At 36.5% G+C, this 21,963-nt stretch overlaps 1 protein-coding gene across 5 annotated transcripts in view; it reads right to left on the bottom strand.

Annotated features, from left to right (window-relative positions):
- Window positions 1-21,963, bottom strand: part of LOC114655491 (methyl-CpG-binding domain protein 5-like) — a 239,318-nt gene that overhangs the window by 172,167 nt on the left and 45,188 nt on the right. Inside the window, exon 2 of one of the 5 annotated variants that reach the window (XM_051930543.1) lies at window positions 15,917-15,966. The exons of the other annotated variants lie outside the window; for them this stretch is intronic. The gene's annotated coding sequence lies outside the window, so the exon portion shown is untranslated. The remainder of the gene's footprint in view (window positions 1-15,916; window positions 15,967-21,963) is intronic. 5 annotated transcript variants of the gene reach the window in all.

Here is a 21,963-nt window from a genome sequence, read left to right as displayed (position 1 = left end):
GGACAATACGTTATAGATAAAATGTTGACGACTAAGCAAAGAAGAAAGAGCAGCGCGGAGAAAAGAGACTCAAAAGCATTGGAGAGAAAAAAATGCAAAAAAGAAAAAGAATAACCGAGGTGCAAATTCAGAAAATAAGGAAAGTAATAATCAGCCTGGAACAAGTGGAACTGAAAAAAAAGCACGTCCAATCGGGCTCAGAATTAAAAGACAAAGAGAAAAAGACAAAGTAGAACTTCATAAAGACATTCAAAAATGTTGGCGCTATACACATGAAGAGCAGGTTAGAGATTATGAAAGCAGTGGAATTCAAAAGGGTCAAAAAAAACCGATGGCGCAATACACATGCAGAGAAAGGTAAAGAATATGAAAGCAGTAAAATTTGAAAGTATTTTAGCGTCCTTTCCAGGTTGAAGGCTTTTTTTTTTTTTGGAGTGACTGTTAGGTTCGATTGAGGGAGGGCGGAGTACAGCACGGAAGACTGAAGACTGACAGGGGGTTGGAGAGGGTGTTAGAAGGTTGTGTTTGGGGTTACGAAGTCGGCATTCTTTCTCTTGATTGTTCAAGTAAAACTTTTGTGAGACTTTACTATGTCTGTCTGTTTTTTTTACTTCTTCTCTTTCCGAGCCAGACGCAGAGGTCGATACAGTATCAAAAAAAGATAGTAAAGATCGCATTAGCGCAAACACAAGGAAATTATCACTCGAAAAAAGGGAAAATAATCATCATAGACCAGGTGTAATTGAAAAAATAGCAGGACAAAGCAAGGTCAGAAATAGAAGACAAAGAGTAGAAAATAAAGTAAAACGTCATAAAGAGGTTAAAAAACAAGGGGGCCAAACACAAGCAGAGCAGGTTAGAGATAATGAAAACAGTGGAATTCAAAAGACTCAAAAAAAAAAAAAAAAAAAAAGTAGGAGCAAAACACATGCAGAGCAAGATACAGAATATGAAAGCAGAAAAAAAAACTAAAGTGTCATAACAAAGAAAGTAAACATTGCATTAACACAAACATAGAGGAATTATTACTTTGAGAAATAACGAAAAGGCGAATAGAGATCGAATATATGGACATAGGTGATATGTCTGAAGTAAGTAAATATTGTAAGGCTTTGAAGTTTAAGTCAGAGAATTTCAAAAACGGGGTTTACCTCACATGCATTTATTGGTTACTTTGCAAAAAAAATTATTAACTGCTGATGATACAGATCGGTTTGTCTGTGCTGAAATTCCAAACAGAGAAACCTATCCTGAATTATGGTACAAAGTCATTAAACACATGTCTCACGGACCTCATTTAAAAGATTCAGCATGTTGGGACTCGAAAGATTCCAAATATTGTTTTTAAAGAAGTTCTGAAATAAAAGTGAAACTAATGAAATAGCAACAATTCAAAGAAAAAAAAATCTTAAAAGTGTGTATCTGGAAAACCAAACACGGGGGTTGGTGAGCAAAGCAAGCAGGGGGCCCCCTAGTATACAAGGAATAAAAAATATTTACAATAATCAAGGCACACGCCGTAGTGCTTGGTAAATTCAAGACGGAGTTCTACCAAGTACCTTTCTGTTAGCAAAATCTATTCTTGCTGGAGCTGGCGCAACACTGGAAGGATAGATGGATAGAATAATTAAACATGTACTACGAAGAAAGTTCAATGTTCCTTAAAAGTTTTGAAGAATCGGCGTTCTAAGCTTACAAATGGCTTAACGTCTATTACAGAGCTGATTGTGTGGCAATTGGGTATTTGAAGAAAGAAAAGTAAGGACAGGAATTGGGGGTTAATACGTTTGAAAGAGACAGTACTGCTGCAATACATTATTTAATTGAAGGTCGCACACGGTGCAGCAAGCATCTTGCATGAGGCATGAACAATCACTGCACCACCGTGTTCCCATGTTTAGTAACATGCTTTAACTCCTATCATCGTGAAAATGATATCAAGTATACATCTCAGTATTTTAATTATTCAGAGAGCTGTAATATCATGAATGTAATGGATTCATGTCCTGTCGGAGGAAGTGAAAGCCCGTTTAAGAAGCACATAGTGATTCACACACATAGAGCATATAGAAGATCAAATACAAAACAAAGCATTTAACGTGCTACTTTAGTTACAATGGGATTTATGAAACTATTAATTAAGCGATTTTAAGATGAAGTTTATGATGATCTACTTTAATGGCAAAATAAACTATGTGATTAAAATAGAAATTTCGAGATTAAAGTTGACATTTCGTGCTTTTTTCCCCACTGTGTGCCTTTTTTTTTTCTCTGTACCCTAATAAGCTTTCATATGACACTCAGACGGTGGGTTACGACTCGCCTTTTCATAGCGACTTTGATATCTGACAACTTCTTTTTTATTTTGGGCATTGCGCGACTTTGTGAACTTGAGCATTTGAGTTTCTCTGACACGCTATGTCACTCGTTCAACTTCCTTTTGTTGTTTATACCACTGTTTAAACCAACAAATTGTACATTTTTCCTTGTCTCCACTTGGTATTTGCTGAAATTCTTTTATTTCCCCCCCGTGCTTTTGCCATTGCCTTTTCAAAGAACGCTGAGCTTAAAGGCTATTTATATTGATTTGCATATTCAAAGAGGCGTAATTCTGGGAGGAGTTTAGGATGTGGCAGCAGGCCTGTGCACATGCGTTACTTTTCACGCTGACCGGGATTTACGGAACAGAAGAACGTGGAAGTTGGCGAGCGCACAGATTTATGCATATGCATCTGGATTTTTTTGTGCGTACGCACATTTCCACTTTTGTCCTTATGCCATGTTTTACTGTGAATTCTACGCACGCCGTTATGCATGAGGTCCCTGCTATTATGAGGTCGCGGGAGACATGCGCATGAGTGGAAGACAGACAATACCATCCTGGCCGGTCAATGGCAGGGCCAACTTTCCAATCTACATGAAACTTGCCGCGATGCTCCCCAAAAGGCGCTCATATTGTCAGCAAAGACGTCTCTCTGCATTATCTTAAAGAAAAGAAAAAGGCAAGTTTCCTTTCTTTATACTTTTTTGTTCTTTTTTTCCCCAAACAAATGCCTTTCTATTAACATTGCAGAGGACACTAAACTAATTTTATTTAATTGCTGGTAATGCCAGCGAGGCACATCACCACTAAAACTCTTTCATGGAAGTGATGTTAACATATTCTGGCAAGAATGCCAACTTAATATATAATGGATAAATATTTGGATGTAATTATTCTACAGATAATATATGACAGCCAGGAGGGGGTATTGGTTAAACATGGCCCCTTACTTTAGGTTATCTGGCCTCTAATGGGTTTAGCCTTTATATTACAGGTAGACACAGAAGTGCAGGGACACCTGGGAAAGTATGGCTGAACCAAACAGTTCTATGAAGCTTTGACCCTTAAAGTGGTTTGAGGCAGGGATATTTTAATAGCACCAGGGGTTTAAAAGCACCTTTTGATGAATTTGGAATTAACTATGTTTATTTCTGTTTTTCTCCTAATGTTCAAATAAAATTTGTTTCAGAACTTAAAGAATAAACACACAAACTTGAAAATGTCACAATTTTTTGAATTACTGTTGCGTCTTTTGTTGTTTGTGACTCACAATTAAGTTTCCTATAAACATAAAGAAGTTAAAATTAACAATTGAATTAAAATAAAGCAAACAAAATGACCAAAAATGAAGACACTACAGAACCGGAAAAGTTAGGGTTAGCAAGTGAAGTATGTTTTATATGGGTAAAACATACATTAATATAAATTTCTAAGACAGCTGAAAATGAGGAATTCACTCAACAAATCAGACTTGCATTACATTTAAAAAACGGGTTGAGCTTAAGTCTGCAGCCAATGTAGTTGTTAAAGGATTTCATAACTACTGCTACATGTGGTACTTTCTAAAAAAAACTACAGATCACCTAAAAATATAATAAAACCACTTACTTTTTTGTAATGCAATATAATCTATTGTAAGGGGCAAAAGAAATCGCATAGAAACAGGTTTACTGTTTAAATAGGATGTAGTACTTCCTTGTATTATATGAAGTTTATGAAAAGCAAAGAGTAAATTCAAGATATTACTGTTAATATATTTATGTACATTAAAACTCCACTTTGAAAATGTAATACTCGACAAAACAGTAGGAATGGAATTAATATTCATATTATTCGTAAATGCAAAGAGTTATGACCTAACAATCTGTTAATTAAATTAGCTAAAAATAATCTTTATTAGAAAACTGCTTTAATCAATTAATTCATTTTTATAAGATGTATTAATGCACTGAATTAAAATGTTACTACCACTAGTGAAGTACTATCTCTGCTTTTTTACTTAGTTGAAAGTTACTATAAAATATACAAAGACCTTCAAGCTATAAAACTTAAAAGGAAGCAGCCTTAAGTGCATGTGAGGCTTTTATAGAAGTCTCACTGCAAAGCTCTAACAATGCTATTTGTGCCAGTGCCCAAGATTACTTTTATCAGCATTTGATAGTAAACCGCCTTCAGCTTTATTTTTTATATGAATGCTTTGTGTTTATGTAACTATCCATCCATTTTTCAACCAGTTTAATTTTTTTTTTATTTGAGAATGGTTGTGTAGTATGAATTTAAAAATAAATACTGGTAAAAATTAAATCTGATAAAAGTCGGAAACAGTTGTTTCTTCACCAAGTATCAGTGAAAGTTCCCTATATAAACTACTGTAGATTAAAATATCGTTAAAATCTCTTTCTTCAGTTTATGTTCTGATTTCAAGGTAATTTAAAATAAACAACAATGCTTATATATTTTGAGCCCTCATTTTAAAATGGTGCAAAGAGAAAGAACTAGGCTAAGCTCAGAAGTGCTTTATTCATGTCATTCAGATTCCATAATATCAGCATTTCCTCTTTCAATAATTTTTTCTTTCACTCTCATTTATAACGATCAGAAGGTTAAGCCAAGCAAACCACGTTAACAGAAAGATATGAAACATTTAAGAGAAAAAAAGTGTATAAATATTCAGTCAATTTTCTTTCTGATTTCCTCAGACAACTCTCTTCTTTGCTTTCTCTGGTCCATGTTCAGTGTGGGACACACAATGATACCAGCAAAGAGTGAATACTTTTCTCCATTTCAAGAAGCTGAATGACTGATTTCATGATTGGAGACACATGTGATACCAAATTAAAGAAAACGGCTAATTTTCTAGGGGTACCAACAAATGTGTACAGACCATTTTATATTATCTTTGTAGAATAAGCAACAATTTATCTCTTTTCACACTTGCTTTGCTTTACTTAATGACATTATCAAAGGCTTACAAGTAGACATTGGACACTTGCTTTTCATTTAAATCCCTTTTCAGGAGGCATACTGCACTTCTTCAATGAGCTGTAAGGGTACAGACAAATTTGTCTAAATCTGAATGTGTTAAAAGGGATGTAAAAGGGGGAAAAAGGCTTACCTTAAAAACAATTTGTTTTATCCAAAGTTTTTCTATACAGTAATCCCTCCTCCATCGCGGGGGTTGCGTTCCAGAGCCACCCGCGAAATAAGAAAATCCGCGAAGTAGAAACCATATGTTTATATGGTTATTTTTATATTGTCATGCTTGGGTCTCAGATTTGCGCAGAAACACAGGGGGTTGTAGAGAGACAGGAACGTTATTCAAACACTGCAAACAAACATTTGTCTCTTTTTCAAAAGTTTAAACTGTGCTCCATGACAAGACAGAGATGACAGTTCCGTCTCACAATTAAAAGAATGCAAACATATCTTCCTCTTCAAAGGAGTTCATAGGGCTGTTTGGCTTAAGTAGTGCAGTGCAGTGTAAGTAGTGCAGTGGTAGTGCTGCTGCTTTGCAGTAAGGAGACTGTGGAAGATTGTGGGTTCGCTTCCCGGTTCCTCCCTGTGTGGATAGCGCTTTGAGTACTGAGAAAAGCGCTATATAAATGTAATGAATTATTATTATTAAGTATGCGAAGCACCGCGGCACAAAGCTGTTGAAGGCGGCAGCTCACACCCCCTCCGTCAGGAGCAGAGAAAGAGAGATAGAGAGAGACAGAGTTTGTTTTTCAAAAGAAAATCAATACGTGCCCTTCGAGCTTTTAAGGATGCGAAGCACTGTGCAGCATGTCGTTTCAGGAAGCAGCTGCACAAAAGATAGCAACGTGAAGATAATCTTTCAGCATTTTTAGACGAGCGTCCGTATAGTCTAGGTGTGCGAACAGCCCCCCTGCTCAATCCCCCTACGTCAGGATCACAGAAAGTCAGCGCAAGAGAGAGAGAAAAGTAAGCTGGGTAGCTTCTCAGCCATCTGCCAATAGTGTCCCTTGTATGAAATCAACTGGGCAAACCAACTGAGGAAGCATGTACCAGAAATTAAAAGACCCATTGTCCGCAGAAATCCGTGAACCAGCAAAAAATCCACGATATATATTTAAATATGCTTACATATAAAATCCGCGATGGAGTGAAGCCGCGAAAGGCGAAGCGCGATATAGCGAGGGATTACTGTAGTTAGTAACTTTTATATGACTACTGAGTTTTACTATTTTCTTTGATGTTAACTTTCTGCAGACTTGTTTCTTATGAACTGAAAGTCGAAATTAAAACAGAAAAAAAATTAAGAGTATTACCTTCATGATACCCCTCAAGTTGCACTGCAAAACCCACTTTGGAAAGCTTTGATGTACAATTTTTTTGGTATTCACCATTCTCCCTAAGAATATGACATTAACCAAACATTATACTGTATATAAACTAGAATGAAATGTTGTACCCAAATTTCTGGAAAACTAACAAGAATTACATTAAAGGCACATACTGTATATGCCTGACAACTTTCCATCATTCAGCTCTTAGTTATAGTTTACTTATCTGGCAAATTAAATTTTTACCAGAATAATATACAGAAGTTCACAAAAACATGCAAGAGACAACAATGATTAGGCCAAGCGTGCTCACTTAAAAATAAGAAAAATCTATATATTTAACTGTCAATTAAGAAAACTGTTTCGTGACTAACCTTTCTTCAAATAAACCTTTTTTTAACAAATAAAAGATACATGTAATTATACATCTAATTACTTTTTCTGCACTCCCATTTATATTTAACAATGTGATGCATCAATGTATACCCAGGGAAACTCTTTATATACTGTATATATATATATATATATATATAAATACTACACCTACACAACAGTGGCTGGGGTGCAGTTAACATACTTCAGACACTTGTGTTTATTTATTTGTGAATGCTTTTACAAAGGGAGGTATTATTCCACAGTAAAGATTTTCTTACAACACATACTTATTTAGTAATTACTTATATTAACAGAAGGACATTTCTAAATAAAAATGAAAATGAAAAGTTAACAAAAGATGGAACTGCCCTGCATATGGGTTTACATATTTATTTACACATAATAATATGTAATTGCATTTTAGTTTTTTTTTTTTCTAAACTGAAAATAAACCAGAAAATGCACCTTTGAAATAAAAAATGTGAATAATGCAATTTAACATTTTTGCTGCTTAAACTGCTAAGAGATTGTTGGATGCCAGGATAATTCATCTCAAAAACAATGTAGGACAAATTAGTAGTCCATGCAGGTAAAACTGGGCTAACTGAGGAAAAAAATGAAAGAAGACTGTGTTAGTGCATATGCAGCTGCTCCAGTTTCTCCTCTACAAAAAGTATAATAAAAACAAAAACAAAATATAAAAATCACTTTGAAGCTAACTTTAATTTATATTCTTCCTTTTACACACATTCTTATAAGAACACAGTTAATTACTTTCATTCAAATTATATTACTTAACAGTAAATACCCTTACAAACTTCCCAATAAACTACTTATAATTTAATGCAGCAGTGTAGCTTTCATTAAAAATGTTCTAGTAGTGCCCCGTTCCTGATTTCCTGTTTTAGCTTGTTCATAACACTTAAATGTTTCTGATCTACAAATTTAATACATAAGACACACTGAGTAAACACAATACAGTTTTTAAATAATCATTTTATTTAGTGAAGCAAAAAAGTTCACCAACACTGTATTACAAATGTGACAAAGTAATTGCCACCTTAGTCATTCAATCAACCAATGGACTACATTTAAGTAACGGGTTAAATTAGACTAGACCAAGGATGTCAGACTCCGTTTTATTGAGGGCCAAAAATAACCCTATATACTGCATACTCAATGCGGCCCAGAATCAATGGCAGATTTATAGGTCATAGGACTTTATTGAGGCCCTAATGTTTTACCAAAAAATAGAACCGATTTTAACTGGCTTAAAAAAAGGACACCGTAACTTAACAATGTTACTTTAGATTTAAAGTGTAATGCACAATTCACATTATTCTAGTGCAGTGATTCTCAAACTCAATCCTAGGGACCCCTTGTGGTTGCAGGTTTTTCTTACAAACAAGTTCTTTAATTGGACTCACAATCTAATGAAGCAAGCTCTTATTTCACTGTTTTTAAGTTTTTGGGTCAATATAGAAATAATTTAACTAAACTTGGCAATTTTTGTATTAGATTGTGCCAAGCAATTATGTGTGTTACATCATTTAGTGTATTTAAACAGTTTATACAGTACACCCCCAAAATTCACGGGGGTTATGTTCCTAGAGCACCCGCGAATTGTGAAAAACCGCGAATTTTGGATGTGGTTAAAAATATGCCTATTTTTATAGTTTAAACCCAAAATATGCCCCCAAAACACTTTAATTTCAAACTCAGCTTAATACATTACCTAAAAATAAAGAGTGTAAAGATAAACCTGTATACTGTACTGCTATGTCTCCCGCAGTGCTAGAATGTAAAATACCGATGTTACCGCTATATGTACTGTAATTCATGCAAGCGCGTTTTCATTGCCAGAAGCCTTAGACGGTGCAGCTCATTTCGGCGGCATCTTGGGGTTTTAACCCTTAAACTGCCACATACTTGGGGGTTAATGCATCCCTGGACGCCAAATACTTTTTTGCTGCACTTTAAGTAAAGTCACAATTAGCGAAGAAAAAGTGAAATTTTAATGGAACACATTTGTTTCCATGCAAAGAGCATCACAATTACTGCAACACTGATCATTTTACACACTGCTAATGAACTGTAAAAACTACAGTATTTAAAAAAACTACTGGAACAATATGTACAAAGCGCAACTGACGCCATGGATGTAAATCACTGAGCCAACTGCACTTAAACTGGCTGCACAAAAGCACACAGAGGTAAGCGCTGATGCTTTCAGGAAAGTCTTAGTGCAGCTTGGATCACAGAATTGCACACAAACACAGGAGATTGTAGAAACAGGAACTTCATTCAAACACTTCAAACAAACATGTCTCTTTCAGAAGTAAAAGGTGCTCAGCATGCCGTTAGTTAACAATTAAACAATAGACAAACATCATAGTAGCAGAGAATGTCTGGGGGAGGAGAGAGAAACAAAGCAATCAGCCAGAAAGGACAGGTATGGTTCAGGCTTTTAAGCAAGCGTAGCTTCGCGCGAGAAGCCACAATCGAGAAGACGGTGGATTTATTTATTTTTATGGTGGAGATTCCAGCCTTGACCCAACGCGCGCACTCACAGAGACAAAAACAAAGCAAACCAGTAATCAAACAGCAAATAAAGAATGCAATGAAAGCAAATGAAATAAGAAAACAATGATACCACCCCTGTTCCCCTTATGGTGATTACACATTAAATAAAACAAAGCACAAACAAAACACACACACACAGTAAATCATGAAAAACGGCAACGGATGAAATGTAATGATGAAAATAGATAGTCCAGAGATCCACGCGTTGAATGGGAATGTACAGATGGACGGGTTCAGAGGCGCTCCTTTCTTTGCAGGATGGCCATGAATCCACTTACAGTCCTCATGTACACAGGCAGACAATCCAGACGCACGAAACGATCCAGGACAAAATGAATAAGTACAGGTAACCCAACAGAAGGCACACAGACAGGAACTTGAAACACAAATTACAAAAAAAATTTTTTTTTTTTTTTTGCTTTTGGTCACTGGCCCCCTTTTTAAAAGCCGCGCTGACATCCTTTGACCTCAACTGCCCCAGCACCCTCAGCAGAAGACCAATCAGAACCACTGCAGAGACTGCTGGGAGTTGCAGTTTCAAATTCTATTGGCTACTTTCACCATCTCAAATCACAGATTTCTCTACAGCTGCTTCCTGTTCTCTCTATAGTACAGTATTTCCACGAATAAACCCATAAAAATTGGGGAGGATATTTGCAGTTTCCGCTAAAATTTATTAGTTAGGTTCTAAAGAAAAATCCACGAATGACTGAGGCCACGAACTCTGAACCGCGACTTCGCAGGGGTCTACTGTATACAGATAATTTAGTGTTTTTATAACAATTTTTAGTTTTCATTCTCCATTATTTACTAATGAACATGTTAGTGAGGCTCACACTGAAGTAGTTATAGCCTTTCGGCATTCAGTGTTGTGAAACTGGTGGTAATAAAAACTTGCAATCACATGGAGTCAACAGGACTGAGTTAGACAACCACTGCTATAGGAAAGCAATTTTCCCTAATGTAACACTTAACTGAATTGAATTCCAATCATGAAACCATTCAAAAATGGCCAGAATCATAGACCAATGTACTGTTTATATCTGTAAAACGAATGCACTAAACACCTAAAATTCTGCCATCATTACAGTATTACCGTTAGATTGAACTGTATAAATTAAAGACCAGTATTTGGCTAAACTGCATAAATTGGATTAGTACATATTACTTTTAAATAAATTTAAAATAATAATAAACAATTTATAAAAGAACTCGTTTATAAATTCATTTATTAAAACATTGCAAAGTGTTTGGTGTTGAAATTTTTCACTTTTGGAATATAAGATGAGAAAAAACCTAAATTATGTTAATCAGAACTAAGATAAAACAGTACTTTTTTGTATTGTATACAGTATTTTTGCATAAATGATTTACATGAAATCAGTGATTGCTATGACATACAATAGTTATTCATATAATATTCTTACACATTGAAGAAATCACTTGATATTGGAAGCTAAAACTTAAATACATCCATCCATCCATCCATTATCCAACCCGCTGAATCCGAACACAGGGTCACGGGGGTCTGCTGGAGCCAATCCCAGCCAACACAGGGCACAAGGCAGGAACCAATCCCGGGCAGGGTGCCAACCCACCGCAGGACACACACAAACACACCCACACACCAAGCACACACTAGGGCCAATTTAGAATCGCCAATCCACCTAACCTGCATGTCTTTGGACTGTGGGAGGAAACCGGAGCGCCCGGAGGAAACCCACGCAGACACGGGGAGAACATGCAAACTCCACGCAGAGAGGACCCGGGAAGCGAACCCGGGTCCCCAGGTCTCCCAACTGCGAGGCAGCAGCGCTACCCACTGCGCCACCGTGCCGCCCACTTAAATACATATGCATTTAATTGTTTTAAATAATTTAACCATTAATTCTACTAGAGTTTTTACTGTTTAGATATACCTTTAATTTAATGTATTTATTTTGCAGGCATTTATTTGTTTTTAACATTGTACTAATTAGTCATTCCTAATTCCAGAGCATTTAGAAATATGATTTTTTTATGCAATACATGTTTCTTACCAATCTTACACTGTATGATACACATAGAAATAATTAACACAGTACAGGCACTTTTTATTTCTTTTGCATGGAACACAAGAGTACTATATCAAAAAATTTTTGCAGAGCGGAGTGCTCTATCACTACAATTGCTGAACTTGTTAAATGTTGGTGAGTTATAGTGAATGTAAGTACTTTTTAACTTTCACCATAAATGCAACGCACTGCCATTCACAGGATGCATTTATTAATTAATATAGGCGGTCTCTTGATTTTCTGTCATCACCAGTCCAAATAACAAATGCAGCTTTTATTTCTTTATGACTTTTTAATACTCATCAGATCCTCCTAGCTGAAAATTTGAATAAAAACTTGTTTTTTCTATGTGCTTTTCTCTTTTCCTCTTCTTGGTTTGTTTTTCATTTTCCAATGCATATTGACATTTCATGTCACATTTTCAATGAAATGAGTTAAGAACTTTTCTAAACAACAATGTATAGCACAGAAAACTGCCAAGTCCACTGGCAGAACTATAACTTTGCATTCCTGAATTACTACAGATTGACAAAAATATTCACAGTCAGAAATAACTTTAGTATCAGGAACACATCTGACCTGACCAAAGCAAGAACATGCAGATCTTAAAGCCTGAAATCTTTTTTCAGAATCACAAACAGTACAGACCTGTCAGAACTGCGTGACAGTGGCAAGTCCTGACACCTATGTAGCTTTAAAAAGTGACCAGTGTGATAGCTTTCTATCTATTCATCTTCATGGGACTGTGACATCTCTGCTACCATGTTAAAGCACTAATGTTCTTTATGGCAGTGTGGAGTGTCACCTTATTTTCACGTTTTTCTGTTGGGTCATCACCAATTTCTATTCTAATAGTTTAATTGCTGTGCCATACTTTGCTAATAAACGTAATCAGACACTTAACATGCATTTTAATGGCACGTGTAAATGTAATTTGACTAAATTATGTACAGATACGATTAGTATATGAAACTAACAATAACGGGGGGTGTTCTGAGAAACCCAACCTGTCATTACAGGCTGTATGCAACATGTTTTGAATATGAATGATGTGGGTAAAAAGGTGCTCAGCCTTCAGTTTGATACCTCCTAGATTAGACGCCCAAACTGGATTGCTGCCAGCCCTACTGAATGTATGCATCACTTAAATAGAACTTTTCTAGCAATGTGAAGTTGGATAAAAGTTCTCAAAAGAAGTAGACCATGCCTCGATCAAAAGAAAATCCAGAAGACCTGAGAAAGAAATTTACTATAAATATATCTGCCGGGAAAGGGTTACAAGGCAATCTCTAAAAGCCTGGGACTCCAATGAACCATAGTAAAAGCAATCATGTCCAAATGGATAAAACTTGGAACATTTGTAAAGCTGACCAGGAGTGGCTAGCCTAGAAAAATTACTCCAAGAGTACATAGAATCCTGTCCGGCAAGTCACAGGTGAACTTAGACAAACATCTAAGGAATTCCACAACTACTAACACACAAGGCAAAAATGGAGAGAGTTGCAAGGTAAAAACAACTGTATATATGTGAAACATAAAATATTGTGTTATAAATAAGCAAAAAGTGGGGAAATCAAGAAATGGGAAATACCTTTTCAAGGCACTGTATATTATATTATACTTGCTTGCTTTAGTGAGGGAAATTGCAAATAAGTAATTCCAATGTCTTTGGGGCATGCAACAATAAAACAACTAAATCAAACATTGATCATTCCAGTGGAAAATAATAGAGGTCAAGACAGAGAAAAAGGAAGCAGCAAGCATATCTACTCTGATGCAAAAACCTATACAAACTGCATTCTTCTATATTAGAGGAATTGTAACAAAGCTGATATATAATAACTTTTTATATTTTTTGATTGCTGGAGGTATTATCCTTCACATCACAGTCAGTGAGATATGCAACAAAGAATATGCTACAAAGAACAAGTGACATTAGAAACAGAAGTGCATATGCCATGCAGAAGAAATTGCAGTAACAAGAAAATAAAGTAAATTATATTTTTGTTTTACATTCTTTAACCTCCCTTAACCCGAGCGTCACTCAGGCTATAAAAACAGGGCTAAAAGCGTTAGTCCAGAGGGTTACTCAGGAAAATGCAACACAAAGGAATTTAAGCTCTTTTTTGGGTTTAAAGAAAAAAAAATCGGAACATAATATTTAATCATGATACATGGATGAAGGCTTTGTGTTATCATGAGAGTTTTAGATTTCTTAGCCACTGGAAAGCATTTCTTGTACATAAACAAAAATCAGCAAAGAAAAGGGTTAGAATATATCTGTGCAGTTCAATAAAAACTGTAATGATAACCAAAAATCAAGAGGAATTTAACTGTAAATAGCTATGCTGCAGCTCTTCACCGAAGCAAACAGAAAAGATCTTGATGGGTGATGCAAGGAACATTGTAAATGCAGGGAACAGTATTACGTAGCCACTAACCTGGCCACAACCCTGCCTGACTGCTGTGTCTGTGTATAGGAAAGTGGCAGATCCCACTCAATAAATAACCCTGCCATTCCTGTTTCAAGCTGAATACAGATGGATTTGCTAAAGTGTTGAGACTAAGCCTCGTGTTTTGGGTTGCAAGACAGGGGCTTATAGGGCAACCCCGATCGTTTAGGATTTGCTTCTGTGACGCTTCACTGCAGTGCTGTGAGCCTGCTGTTGCCCTTCATCACCAACGCACAAACAATCTTCCACAGATGCGGCAATCTTGCTTCGGGGTGCACTTCAGCGTGTCATTCCCGTTGGGCGGGGAGTGGGGATCCCAAAAGAGTTCAGAAACCTCACAATATGAAGAAGAAGAAAAGGATTATTCGCCTTCTGATTGATAACTGTGCTGCCCACAACATGCTTCCACATTTAGATAATGTTCACGTTGAATTCCTCCCAACCAATTGCACAGCAGTGCTTCAGCCATTGGATTTGGGCATCATTCGCACCATGAAAGTGTATGATCACAAGGAAATGCTGAGAAACATTCTTGTCAGCATAACTTTTAGACAGGAGGAGATTAAAATTAACACGAAAGAAGCTATTGAAATGATTGCAAACGCCTGGACGCAAGTTAAAGAAAGCACTATAGTGACAAATACAGAATCTCATTACTACGAAATTTTCATTACAACAAAATATTTTTTAGGTCCCTGGCAGTTCGTTGTAACGGAATTTTACCTGTACACTACATTTTTTATGGAAATCCAAATGGTAATTTATTGTCCTTTAACTTTTGAATAGGAAACTGAACAGTGACTAAACAAACACACATACAAAAAGAAAAGTTTTTGAGAGTGAATCTCACAATTTTGCATTATATATTTCGAGCATACCTGTATAAGGTATGCATGAAGAGAGTTCCAATGCCAGTTTTCAAGACTTTATTGCACTCAAAAAACAAATAAGTCCATCACTCTCTAGAAAGATTCTGGGTATTTAGTTACCTGCAATATTCCCAGCATTAAAAATGCATTAAAACCTGACTCAATGGGAAAAATTGTAATTTATCATTTAAAGAATGCATAAAATTCAATTCAATTTACTTCTGTAAAGCTCTCTTTACTGACTACTGGCTTAGATCACAAGTTTACAGGTATAATGCAGTGGCAGAAATAATTAAACTATATGTTATTTACACATATGAACATACAAATTAGTTTTACTGTGTGTTCAACCTAATCATTTTAAAGTTAGCTGTAAGCCAGTTTAAAGATTTAAGAAGTGCAATTATCTGGATGTATATCCTAGTTCAAGTAATGATTCCTACAGCAGCATTATGAAAAATGTTTTCAACTGTCTGTGAATGATGCACTGTAGTATACAGGTTTCCTAGAAATGAATAAATTAACTTCCTGGTATCCTCCATATAGAGAAAATGTCCAAGTCTTCCTATATTGTTAAGATAAAAAAGATGTTTTTAAATAGTGTTGCAACATTTGTGCTAAAAGACTAGTGCATGGTTTTTTGATCAGCTGAGGGTTGGGGGAGTCATCATTATTATATGATCATTTTCAATCATATTTTTAAAAGATAAATTCTTACCCTCTATGCACAGAATAAATTGAATGATGTTGCCTCCACAGGAAAATGAGGTAAGGAAAAGGATAAGGAAAATTTACTCTCAGGCCTACTTTTAGTTTAGAAGCTTGGCATCTTAATAATTAAATTGCATAAAACTAGCGTAGCAAAATATATACAAAGCAAAGTATACTTACTACAACAGACAGACAGACAGATTTGCCATTAGATGCAAATTAAAGAAAAAGAGAAGTCACTAACCCTTTAAGATGAAAGGAACAGTCCGGTCACTTTCTTTAAAAGAGTGGGTGCTAAATCAAAAGAAATGATTGTATTTTAGTTTTGTTGATGGAATGGCTATTAATGTCGTTTTAAGAAGACAAATATTCAAATGTCATTTACAAATTTTAACAACTAGAGTGACAGAAAGAAATTACAACAGAAAAGACTAGAGGACTGTACGTCCTCAAAATTAACAACACTTTGTATTCAAAAGAAACTGAAACGCGAATTCTTACTACTCTACAACATTGTGGTATGAAATTAAGTTTTGAATAAGCAGGATGAAGGCAGAATCTTTTTAGTATTCAGAAACTCAGCGCAAGTTTTAGAAAGAAAGATACTATACTCTACTTATACTCACGTTAATTTTGGTACTTGGGTTTATACTTGACCCCCAGAATGCTTACACGCACACATCATGGTTGCCACGTGTTCCCAGTGGTCTTTTGACGCGTCAACTTAGCAGGCTGTCAGAAATTAATGTGATGCGTATGTGAGTTTCAGTATCAGCACAAATTTGGGCTCCATATGTGGTCAAGTTTTGGTACATAATGTCAGGATCACTGTCCTAGAAAAGTTTCAAAAAAAGAAACAGGGATTCGGCTGTTGCAAGATCAGGCAGTGTGACTGCAAGCTGCATTGACACTCCAGCAGAACTAATGTGTATGCTACGATGTTTGATGAATGATTTGATGCGGTGAAGCAAATCATCGAACTTTAATGCTGACTTACAAAAGTATTCATGGTGATTTTCTTCATCCATTTTTCACATACACAATACAAACGTTGCATATTCCCCATTGTAATGACGCAATACATTTAAGGATCTTGCTGTTGCTGTCTTTTTCTGCATCTTCACAAATGCATTAGAATGGAAAGCTAACTCACATTTCTAAATCAACAAAACTTGCTTTGAAGGCTTAAAAGACATGCATGTCAAATAGTCAACTGGAATAAAGATACACCACCTAAATAAACTGGCATCTACTATAAGTTATCGGTAAACTCTTCTTATCACAATTTCAAAATATTTTCAAAATGCATTGTGATGGTAGACATTGTTTAAATAACTGGAATAAGACAGTAAACAAAACAACAAAAGTTTGGTTGCATAAGTAATTTAGACAGTGCAGCTGTGAATGTGCTGTGATTGCCACCTCTAAGTCCCACATTGTTTTTTTTAATCTTCATTTTCAACCCACTAGGATAATCTGAGTAGGAAATTGTTACGCAGCAGCCAAGTTAAAGTTCTACTCTGTAACTACCTGCACAGACACATGCTCTATGGAATAAAAAGATTGAGACAGACAGCAGCCTAACAGAAAATTATATCACACTGTCATAAATAAAGATCAGTTAAATTGAGTTGAAAAATAAATGAATAAAAAATAACAGACCATGTCACTGTAGCAAAGAGAGGTGTCAAAGAAAGAACTTCCAGGATGTCTTCTTAAAGCTATGTGATATAAGCTACTTGAAAACTGAATCTAAAAAAGTTTCACCAAAGTAAAACTTATGAACAATTCCATAAACATTTTACCACTGAATTTTTACAATATTTTGATACATGTGCTCTATAGCCTATGCTGGTTATATAATCAGTAGTAAAATATATTCCTAACCCACTTCGTAAACCTCCCAATTCTGAAAAAGTGGCAAACTTAAAATGGTGTATCAAAAGCACAAATATTACTGATGTAACTGAACCGTGCAGAGTGATTAATAAAAACAAGAGATACAAGAGATACTGGGTTGTTCATTCACTGCTCCAAGGAAGCATTTTTCACTTAAAAGTATTTTTGTTTGTTTTTGGTGGGATATTCAACATTGCTAAAGTAAGCTATCCAGATACTGAGCAAGTTGACATATGTATGAATGTCAAAATCAAAGGCCACATGACTGGTGAGGTCTTATCTGTTACAAACTAGGGGGCTTCGCTCGCCAACCCCTGGCGTTGGGGCATGACAAAGAGTGAGATGTATGAATTAGATATAGAATAGTGTGCAGGTTTGGATGATGCCTATATAAATAAAAAATAGAGTGTTTGGCATAGAGTAATGTTTTATTGGAATATTTCTTTGTATACAACATTAGTAGTAAAGATGGTGTCTTGTCTTTGAATGAGTCTTCCTTGGCATAGATCATTTATAACTTTAACGTCAGATGAACGTCGAACACGTGAGAAGGCAACATAAAGTTGTCCATGTCCAAAAACGGGTTCAGAGAGGTAGATGCCAACCTTGTCCATGGCTTGTCCTTGTGATTTGTTGATGGTCATGGCAAATGCAGGTTTAATGGGGAACTGTCGGCGTTTCAATGTAAAAGGTAAATCCAGGTCAGAACTCGTAAGGTCAATTCTAGGAATGAGAATAGTATTGTTAGCATGTGATTCTGTAAGAACTGTTGCTTGAATAACACCGTTTTTAAGGGTAAGGTTGTGTTGTGGTCATCCGTCTGGGTTAATAGTGTTCAAATATTCTAAGGGGAAATTCAGATGTTCATTGTTGTCATCAGAGTCAACTTTGTCAGAGCTTAGAAAGAGCCGTGTCTCTCCAGGAAGTAATGAAATGACCTGGTTATTAATGTGATTAACATTAATATTTTTTGGACATAATATAGTGCGTTTTGTTAACCACATATGCGAAAGCAGTATGGGCCATTGCCTTTTGGTGGCCTGATATGTACTCCGGTAGATGCAAAAGCAAATGAACTATTGTAGGATCTAATGCAGTTCATAAAGTTTTTACTTTCAGGCACATCGTTAGTTAGAAGCTTCTGTAGATATTCAGGATATGAATGTAAAGGAGGCAGTCTAATCTGCCCCTTTTGACAACAACGTGTAAATTCATTATTTGTATTGCCAGTTGTTTCTTCTGGGAAGTTAAGTGAATGACAATGATTGCAAATGACATTCATTAATCCCAATGAATTTTCCTCAATAGTGGACTCATTATTGAAGGCGTTGTCTGGCGTTGATGTCCGCGACGGGCATGTTTTGCTTGTGGCGTTTGAGTGCCGCGTTGTTGCATGTCCATTATTTGTGACGCGCTATTTTGTAGTTTTAATTGATTCACCTCCGCTTTGCCAAAAGTCCGTTTCAGTCTACGTCGTGCATTGTTTGTATCGAGCCTTGTCCGTTTTTGTATGTCGGTCAGTTGAGCTTTCTGCTTTTGGAGTCTTGCTTGCTTGTTTTCTGGCAGGTTATATGCGCGTTGTACACGTCTTCGTTCATTTACTCTGTCTATTCGCTCCCTTTTTTGTATGTCTGAGTCGCGAGCTCTTTCTTTTGAAATCGTGCTTGTTTCGATGCAGCACTTTGAGACGCGCGCTGTATGCGTCTACGTTCATTGTGTCTGTCCATTTGGGCACGTCTCTGTAACGGGGTTACTTGAGCTTTGCGTTTTTTGATCCGAGACATTTTTTCTCTCCGAGTTTCCGAAGCGCGTTGTATGCGCCCCCGTGTATTTTGTTGTTTCATTCGTGTTCGTGTGTTTGGTCCCGTTATCCGATCCGAATCGTTTTGTACCCGTGACCGTGTATTCATGACTTGTTTGTTCCTCAGCGTGTGAAATATGGTTAAGTAATAAGGAGGATCGCACTCACTGTTAATATGGAGCCTTTTCTGCAGTTGAACGGTTAATAGTGCTTTATTGTAAGGAGATCCACCTATGCTGCCTAGTGTGAAGGTGTTGAGATGACGTATGTTTAATATGGACGTTTCCTTTAGATATGTGGCTTTGGGTGTCACTTCTTATTGATGTGTGGGGTGGGGGGGTGGGTGAGGATTGTTGTTGCGCGAGCGTCTTCTTTCTTTTTGTGTTCCAGGGGCTTGTTGAATCCCCCTCTTTGTGTGTCCCGTCCGTTGCTTGTAGGGTGTGTGGGGTGGTTTTGTGTTCTTTTCTTTTTGTGTTCCATGGGCTTGTTAAATCCCCCTCTTGGTGTGTGTCCCGTCTGGTGCCTGTATGGGCGGGGTGCCGCCTTGCTGTGTGCTAGTTTCGTGTGCAATGGGTTTCGTGCTTTGCCTGCGTTTGACTACTTTTTTCTGTGCTCGCGCCGCCTCATTTCTTTGACTCCTTTTTTCTGTGGTCTTGTCCGCCTCTCGTGGCCCATCATCCGCTTCTCGCGGCCCCTCATTTCTTGGGGCGCCTGCGCAGTACGTCTTTTTGCGGCTACGGCCCATGGCCGGATGTCCCTGCGTCCATCCGGTTTAGCATTCTCGGTTAGTAATATGGATAGAACTGCATTTCTACCAATCTCTTTCTGTATTTGTCTGAATAGTTCAATTTCAGTGTTGCATCATTATGAAATCTTCTTGATGACAATTTAAAAAGGTATTTAGGGGGTTCACATGTTTCTTAAACTTAACATGGTAAACAAATCCATATAAAATACTACTCAATAGCATGGTTGGAGTAACACAATTACAAAAATAACAACAATCTAATACATTTGAAGGCTAGTTTTTGAATTTGAGTAAGACTTTGGGGAAAAAAAATACATTTGAGTTACATCTGAATTGAAAATTTTGATCGGACAGCCTATTTTGAAGAAAATAAAATGCTCAACTTAGATTGGAGTAAATACTGCATAGCAGATTTTTTTCTTAAATTTTACCAGTGTATTAGGTATTGTTTGTTTAATTTTATAACATATTGAAATTTATAATTACTTTTTTATTTGACTGGAGTGAAAATTGAAATAAAATCGATGTTGGCAAAAATATGCTAATCTATTATACAGTATGTAATAGGAGAAATGCTTCAGTCAAATGCTTTTCATATAAAATATTTTTTAAATAGTGAAAAAGAGATTTTAAGCATTTCAGCAATTTTCAAAAATAAGATTGTGGATACTTCCTTCACAATTGTAATGTTCACATTAGTAAATCTTTTAAATTTAGCTCTGGGTACACTCTTGTGAGATAAGCGCATATGTTTACCAACCAGTAATTATGACTAAAACATTACACATTTAAAAAATTTGTTTGTCTGAATATATTGTGAGGTAAAATTTCTTTGGGCTACATATACACTCATCAGTCACTTTATTAGGTACACTTGTTCAACTGCTTGTTAATGCAACTATCTAGTCAGCTAATCACATGGCAGCAACTCAATGCATTAAGGCATGTAGACATTGTCCAGGCAACCTGTTTACAGACAACAACAAGTTTAAACATCAGAAAGGAGAAAAAAGGTGATTTAAGTGACTTTGAATGTAGTATGTTTGTTAGTTCCAGAGAGGTTGGTCTGAGTATTTCAGAAACTGCTGATCTTCTACGATTTTCACACACAACCATCTCTGGGGTTTACAGAGAATGGTCCAAAGAATGGAAAATATCCAGTGAGTGGCAGTTCTTTGTATGAAAATGCCTTGTTGATGCCAGAGGTCAGAGGACAATGGCCAGACTGGTTTGGGCTGCTAGAAAGGCAACAGTAACTCAAATAACCAATCGTTACAACCAAGGTATGCAGACCAGCTCCTCTGAATGGACAGCATGTCAAACCTTGAAGTAGATGGGCTACAGCAGCAGGAGACCACACCGGGTGCCACTCCTATCAGCTAAGACCAGGAAACTGAGGCAACTGAGGCTACAGTTCACACAGGCTCACCAAACTGGACAATAGAAGACTGGAAAAATGTTGCCTGGTCTGATGAGTCCCAATATCTGCTGCGACATTCAGATGGTAAAGTCAGAATTTGGTGTCAGCAAAATGAAAGCATGGATCCATCCTGTCTTGTATCAATGGTTCAGGCTGGTTTTGTTGGTGGTGGGGTTTTATTTTTATATTTTCTTGACACATTTTGGGCCTCTTAGTACCAACTGAGCATCTTTTAAATGAGTATTGATGTTGACCATCTTTTAAATGAGTATTGTTGTTGACCATGTCCATCCCTTTATGCCCGCAGTGTACCCATCTTCTGATTGCTACCTCCAGCAGGATCACGCAACATGTCACAAAGCTCAAATCATCTCAAACTGGTTTCTTGAACATGACAATGAGTTCTCCATACTGAAATGGCCT

Source organism: Erpetoichthys calabaricus, chromosome 8 (assembly GCF_900747795.2).
Source record: "Erpetoichthys calabaricus chromosome 8, fErpCal1.3, whole genome shotgun sequence".
NCBI classification, from domain to species: domain Eukaryota; kingdom Metazoa; phylum Chordata; class Cladistia; order Polypteriformes; family Polypteridae; genus Erpetoichthys; species Erpetoichthys calabaricus.
The sequence above is the reverse complement of the archived record's forward strand: the minus strand, read 5'-3'. Positions and strand labels throughout refer to the sequence as shown.